We start from the raw sequence: 7,050 nt of genomic DNA on the forward strand, positions 1-7,050 counted from the left end.
GAGAGAATGACCTAAATATATGTTATCTTAAACATTAAATATGTTATGTGCATGTTCTTTCTCCTATATGATCTTTTTTATTTGTTTGGGTTTTTTCGGTATTATTAACAAATAAATTATTATCCCAGTGAGTATCTGTGAAATAAACTTATTAAAGAGCTTTGAGTTCTGACCTTTTGCAGCCAGGGCTGTTCAGTGAGAGCAGGTGATCTGGACGGAGGGATTCTGAAAGGTCATTGTGATTCTTTGGGCAAATTGATTCAGAAGCATCTGTTAACTTCCTTCTCCGAGGACCAGGAAGGGTCGGCTCTGCAGTGAGAGGAGGGGCAGGAGGGCTAAGCTGTCCCCTGACCTCACAAATAGGCCATAAACTGGGTTTCTGTGTTCAGCCTGCTCCAACGGGACCAAAGGGATGGAGCTGTCATCAGATAATAGAACACATGCAGGAAACTGTGTGAGAATTTATTCCACGCTGTGTCCAGATGCAACCAGAATTTTGAAGCCAAGTACAAAACAAATTCCACAAATGTTTTGCTGCTGCATAAAATCTAAATACAAAAAGAACGCAGTGTAAATCTCATAAACCCATATTTTACATACTATAGAACATAGAAAATATATCAAGTGTTTAAAATAAGAAACTAAGAGGATGTACTGTTTTGCAAAAAATATTAGCTCATTTTGAATTTGATGGCAGCAACAACTCCCAAAAATCTGGGACAGAGCCACGTTTACTACTGTGTAGCATTCCTTATGTTTTAACAATGGTGTAAACATCTGGACTTTTGGGAGAGGGATGTTTTTCCAGTCTCTTCTGATATAGACAGCTCCAAAAAAGTAAAGGAGCACTTTGAAAACACGCCACATCTCAAGGGAAAAAAAAATCAAGCTGGATATCAATACTAATATGGATTGGGTAATGTGTTAGGATTTGATAGAAATGAAAATGATGAACCTACAAAGCTCCTACAAGGCCCCACTGTGCTTGTATAAACGCCAGAGGTGGACCAGGGTATCAGTGAGCTCCTGTTCAGTGCGAGGTACAACCTGGCAGCACTGATTAGACCAAAATATAAAGCTCCAGATATGTTGCATTGGATTTAGGTAAGGCAAGTGTGGAGGGCAGTCAGTATTATCACTTTCTACATCCTCCAGGAATTGCCTGCATACACTTGCTACATGAGGTTCTCGTGCACCAAGAGGAACCCAGAACCCACTGCACCAGCGTAGGGTCTGACAATGGGTCCAAGGATTTCATCCTGATAGTGGTCAGGGTGCCATTGCCTGATCTGCAGAGGTCAGTGCATTCCTCCATGGGTATGCCTCCCCAGACCATCAGCAAACTGATCATGCTGAATGATGTTACAGGCAGCATAATGTTCTCTACAGCTTCTCCAGATACTTTTATGTCTGTCACATGTGCTCAGGTTGAAGCTGCTCTCACAGGGTGCCATTGGTGGACCTGCCGAGTTCTGGTATTCTATAGTAAATGCCAAATTTGGCTCCACAGTGCCGGGCAGTGAACACAGGGCCCACTAGACCACATCAGGCCTTCAGGTCAGCCTCACAAGATCTTTTTCTGATTATTTGGTCAGAAACATTCACACCAGTCTCGTTCTGGAGGTCATTTTATAGAGCTTGGCAATGCTCATTCTGATCCTCTGTGCACAAAGGAGAGGATATCAGTCTTGCTGAGGGGTAAAGGAACCTCTACAGCCTTGTCCAGCTTTCCTAGAGTAACTGCTTGTCTCCTAAAATCTCCTTCATGCTTTTGAGACTGTGCTGGGGCACAGATTGTATTTACTTACATTTTAAAAAGCACCAAGAGCCACCCATATTACTGTGTTAACGTGTTCTGTCATCGAGTTTCTCATCATGCGAGATGAATAATGAAATGAAATGAAATTCGATTTTTAAAAATTAACAAAGAGTTTGGGAAACTGCTATGAATCACTTCTAAATATTTGGAAACATTGTCAGAAATATAAAACACATTTTCAAACAAATATGTGGTTTTGTGTGTTTTTAATTCACAACAACAACAGGCAAGTGATGTTGTGAATTCAAGCGGAAAAAATGAAAGTGATGTGAATATAATTATGATAATCAGTTAGCAGTGGGTACTAACAGGTGTAATTTTTTTTATAGCAAATTCCTGTCCACAGTAAAAAACCTTTCTAAATACATTCTGGTAACAGGAAATATCCATAAACATCGAAATTCTAACCTTTTGAAAGATGATAGAAGACATTATAAGAAATTAAACTTAACTGAACTACGAGAGTAACTGGTTTAAACATCACAACTGCCAAGTAGCGTATGAGAAGCTACATTTTTGGCAGCAGCAAAGCTATGAGCAACATAAGATGTAAAACATACTTTTATATGAGTGCTATAAGTGTCTCGAAAGACAGAAAGCGTTAGCATCTCCTATACAGCTAAAGTTTCACACGATTAAACCGCTATCAGTATCAGGAAAGTAATTTAGTAGTAATTTTTTAATTATTCGAAAAAAGCCACCCAACAAAACAGTTGGTACATGAGAGTTTCTCATTGTTTCCTTACAGATTTGCCTTGCTTTGTTTTAATCTATGAGAACTCAGCCTTATGTAACACTTAGAGCAGACTGCAGGAACCGAAAAGCTAAAGCAGCAGTAGATTATTACGCATAGTTGTTAAAAATTGAGTCTAAATTGAGCATGACTCATCTCTGCACCACTACCTCCCACCAAGAGCTGCATGATGCACAAACAACCAGATAAATAAAAACAACAGGCCCGATGAAGTTAAAAAAAAAACTGAAGAGAACAATCAGACAGTGAAATTTACTGCACAGCTGTAACAGCTGGCACCTTTGCAGGGTGGAGCTGGTCACACGATTGGCCAAGGCTGTGTCACTGACTAAGGGGTGAGATGGGGAGTTCCCCATCTTATGTTGCAGTTCGAATGACAGTGTATCCCATATAAATAAATGGCAGAGAATGACTTTCTTTCATTGCCTCAAGTGATTGGATGTTCCATGTTGGTTTAATGGAGGTAGTGACTTCAGTTTCAGAAAACTGAGTCATTTGCTTTATAATATCCTGAAAATGTATTGCATTCCTCTTCCAATTTTAGATATTCTGTTGAATTAATTCATGTATTAATAATTAGTACCACAGGATAGGCATAACAAACAAAACATATAATTTCAAAATAAAATACAGCAGTTTCAAGAGCCAAAAATGTACCAACGTTCAGTTGACGTTGATAAAAATCTGACAAATGTCTACAGTTTACATTAAGCAAAGTTCATTTAATTATATGGAGAAAAACTGAAAATTGAAGTGAATTAAATTAGAATGAAGGTGAAATATATTCTATTACTGCACTAATAGAAAAAAAAAACAAATTGAATGAAGTAAGTAAACAATGAAACTGAGAAATGACTTTATCAAACAAGCAGAAAAACATACTTAATTCCTATTTGAACTGCAGTTTCAATCGGAACCATTCCCAAAACACCAGAGATAAAAGCGTCAGGGATAGGGATGTCACAATATGACTGTGTACTAGATACTTTTTAAAAATGTCCTAATTTATCTTACACTAAAAGCTAAACATTCAAACACAGATTAATTTTAAGGATAAGAAAAAAAAAATCAATTTTGTCATAATGTTATCGTCCGGCGTGTGGATTTTAAAAGGTTAGTTTAGTCTGCACTTGGCTTGTAAGTGGCGGCTGATTAATGAGGAAGAAGATATGCATATTTACTGTTCTCCCTTCAGTCAGATCTCTGCTGCTTAGAAGAGCCATCTAGAAGAAGGCTTAACGTCCTTTCAGACTAACGTCTGCCCGGCGCCACAACTTTCTCACCATTCTCTCTTCCTCCAGGACTCGTCAATTTGATTGTCTGTCTGGCCCTTCGTACATTATCTGCTGGCACTCAGGCCGAGCCCTTCTCCAATGCCTGAGATACCGAGGGCAAGATGAAAGGATAACAAATTAGATTATTTGACCACTTTGTCAGAGGGAACTTATAAGAAACAAGGCTAAAGCAATAATTTTGGAACACTTTATCTTGCTTGATCATATTTTACTTGATGATGATGATGATGCATGGTTAGACGCAGCAGACAGAGTAGCTGACGGGTGTAGCAGCATGCTCCACCACCTCTGATAGATAGTTGGTAACCTGCATTTGAAATTTGTTTAAGTATGCTTTCTTCTGACCAGAAAATGATTCAAAAAAATCCGCAAAGAAATTCAAACCAGCAACCACAACTTGCAAAACACAGAAATGAAAAAACAAAACAACTATTACTCACTGTATACAATCACTACCGTGTGCACAACGTCCACTAAATTTGCCCCGGAAACAGGTGATATAACATGTAAAGGGAGGGGTGTAAGCTGAATCAAAATAATAATAACTTCTTTTCACATTTAAAAAAAAAAATGTTGAGCTCAAGTTAAGGGACCCCTTTATCAAAAGTTATAATTCTATCAAAAAGCGAGGCAGAGGAAGACTGCAGTTCTTTTATTTTCATTTATTTATATACTTTGGCAGCTTAATGCCAGACACACAACGTTGCTGGGAAATGTTCCACAATTTCATGTCCTTCACAGGCTGCTGCCGAACGGCATTAGTGAAAGTGAATTACAGCCTTCTGTGTGACCCGATAGAGAAAGAAGGAGAAGGGAAAGGGAGACAGGAGGGGAGAAGACAGAAAGCGACTGATTTCTGCTCATTCACAACGATAAAATGGATAAAATGGTAGAGCAGGTGGCTTCAGCTTCCTTTGTGGGCCTCCTGGCAGGAATTTATTAGACTGGTTTGTTGGCAATGGTGCAGTGTAAATTTTAGTGTTTGCAAACAATCATCTGCTTCATATGTTGCAGTTCCACTGTTGTTTCAGCGTGAAGTCCTAGAATTGCATTGCTCATGCGATATATTATACACAGAAGACAGGTTTTGCATATTTTATGAACTTGAAAATAAACTTTCATCATTATTTTTTTCATGTTAAATAGCTGAACTTAAGGGCTTTGAGAATCTGACAGAATAACTGGCCGTAAATGAAAGAAAGAGCGGCTCATTTTATCTGATGCTCTGTGCGGTCTTTTGAAAAGTGTGCAACCTCAAAATGTCAGTCTTTTTATTAACTGATATAAAATACCTTCATTTTCAAAAGGACCGAATGAAAAGGATCATTTACTGTAAGGGGACTGGATGACCTTAAAGGTCATGTGTGAGGAATACCACAAAACCACAACGCTGCTACACTTTGTTGCTTATTTTGTTCTTAAAATTCGACAAAGCTGCAGAAGGTGGTGATCTCAAGTTAGACTAGATTGAATCAGCTCTTTATGTTTTTGAGTTTTGAAGCTGAATAGATTCATTGCAATGTTAAATGTATCTCTGCACTAAAACTGTATTATACATATATCAGAAATATTCTTCATCCTAAAACGATATATTCACAGACTCACATTTAAGGCGAGTCCAGAACCTGAACTATACAAGGGATAAGCTTTCAGTTAATTCAACTATTTCTTTATATGCAACAAGAAGGAATCAATAGCTCCATGTTAATCCGCGTCTTGATCTCACCATGAGTGTGTGACGATAGCTTTCACGCACCTACTCTGCAGTCAGAGCAGATGTATGTGGATCTATCCGGGAGGAGGAAGTTCCTCAAGTTGGCGGTCCAGTTCAGTTGTTTCAGTGGCTCGATGCTTATTGAATTGCGTGCCCATTCCCACAGCTCCAGCAGGTCAAATGACTGGGATGTGTAGCTCACGGCCGCTAAGTGGTCTATCGATCAGTCAGCTGAGCCTGTGGGCTGATGGGATGTGCTGCAGCAGACTCGGCCAGGATTTGGCAAGCTGGTAATGGCTGTAAAATACAAAGCATTCCTACACAGATGAGAAGCACCAGAGTATATAGTTCCATGGCTGTGTTCAAAAAGTGGTGGAAAATTTGAAATGAAGGAACCTTTTAAATACAAGCGCGTCCATGCTCACAGGTGTACACACGGGTGCTCACACACACAAACTACACCCTTTTTGGCTCCTACCTCAAAGCACACTGTGCGGTGTCGATATTACGTGCTGCACAATAATGTTTAATATTTAGTATTTACTGTTATATTCCCATATATCATCGTGATGTTGTTTATTGTATTGCTCTCGTTTTCTTCTGCTTGTTTTCTTTTTTCTTTCTCAACAGGTGATCCAGGTGATCGATATATGTATTTTTTTCTGTCTGCTTATTTAGTTGGTTTTTGTTTTTTTGCCCTTTATCCCCGTCCCTCTTCTCCGCTGTTTTTTCCCCCCTCTTCCTTTCTCCCTTTTCTTTTCCTCATTCAAGTCTGTCCCATATCTAGCAAGTGAAAATAAAAAATAAATAAAATAAACAATAAAAGGTGAATCAAATAGACCATTACAGCAAGGTCTATTTGGTAAAGTAAATCCATTGGGCATCTTTCCTCGCCTTTAGACAATAATTCTGATGGCAAAAGAACCAAACAGGACAGGCGCAAAAAAAAAATAAAAAAAAATAAAAAAAAATAAAGCCTTTTGATTTCGACTGTATGTGTGTGAACAAACTTTCATTAATTTTGTCCCAAAGTCAGAGATTTTCGTGAACCCTCGCTCTCCTGCCTCTTCAGATAAGTATTGACCATATCAGCAATATTAAGTTGTTTTGCTGCTTCGCAGACTAAAGTGACGTTGTGTGAAGACTGCTAATTTCAATCAATTGTCCCAAAAGCTCTGACAAAACACATCAGTCTCAACTGCTGCAAGTAACAGAAGATAATGAAGCCAAAAGACAAAATCCATGACTTGAGCAATCAATGTAATTGACCCATGTTACTCAGCCTCTAAGCACCTAAATTCTCATTAATGCAACAAAGTAATCAAACGTATTAAAAGATTATTTTGCACGACTTAAAAGTAAATCATCTTTATTACCATAACTGACAATGAAGGCAACCAAATGGAGACACTGCTCCATAATAAAATGGTTGTAAACATTTGTAAGCACCAATAACATACAAACACAG

The sequence above is a fragment of the Simochromis diagramma genome, unplaced genomic scaffold, assembly GCF_900408965.1.
Source record: "Simochromis diagramma unplaced genomic scaffold, fSimDia1.1 OVJJ01000321.1, whole genome shotgun sequence".
In the NCBI taxonomy this organism is placed as follows: domain Eukaryota; kingdom Metazoa; phylum Chordata; class Actinopteri; order Cichliformes; family Cichlidae; genus Simochromis; species Simochromis diagramma.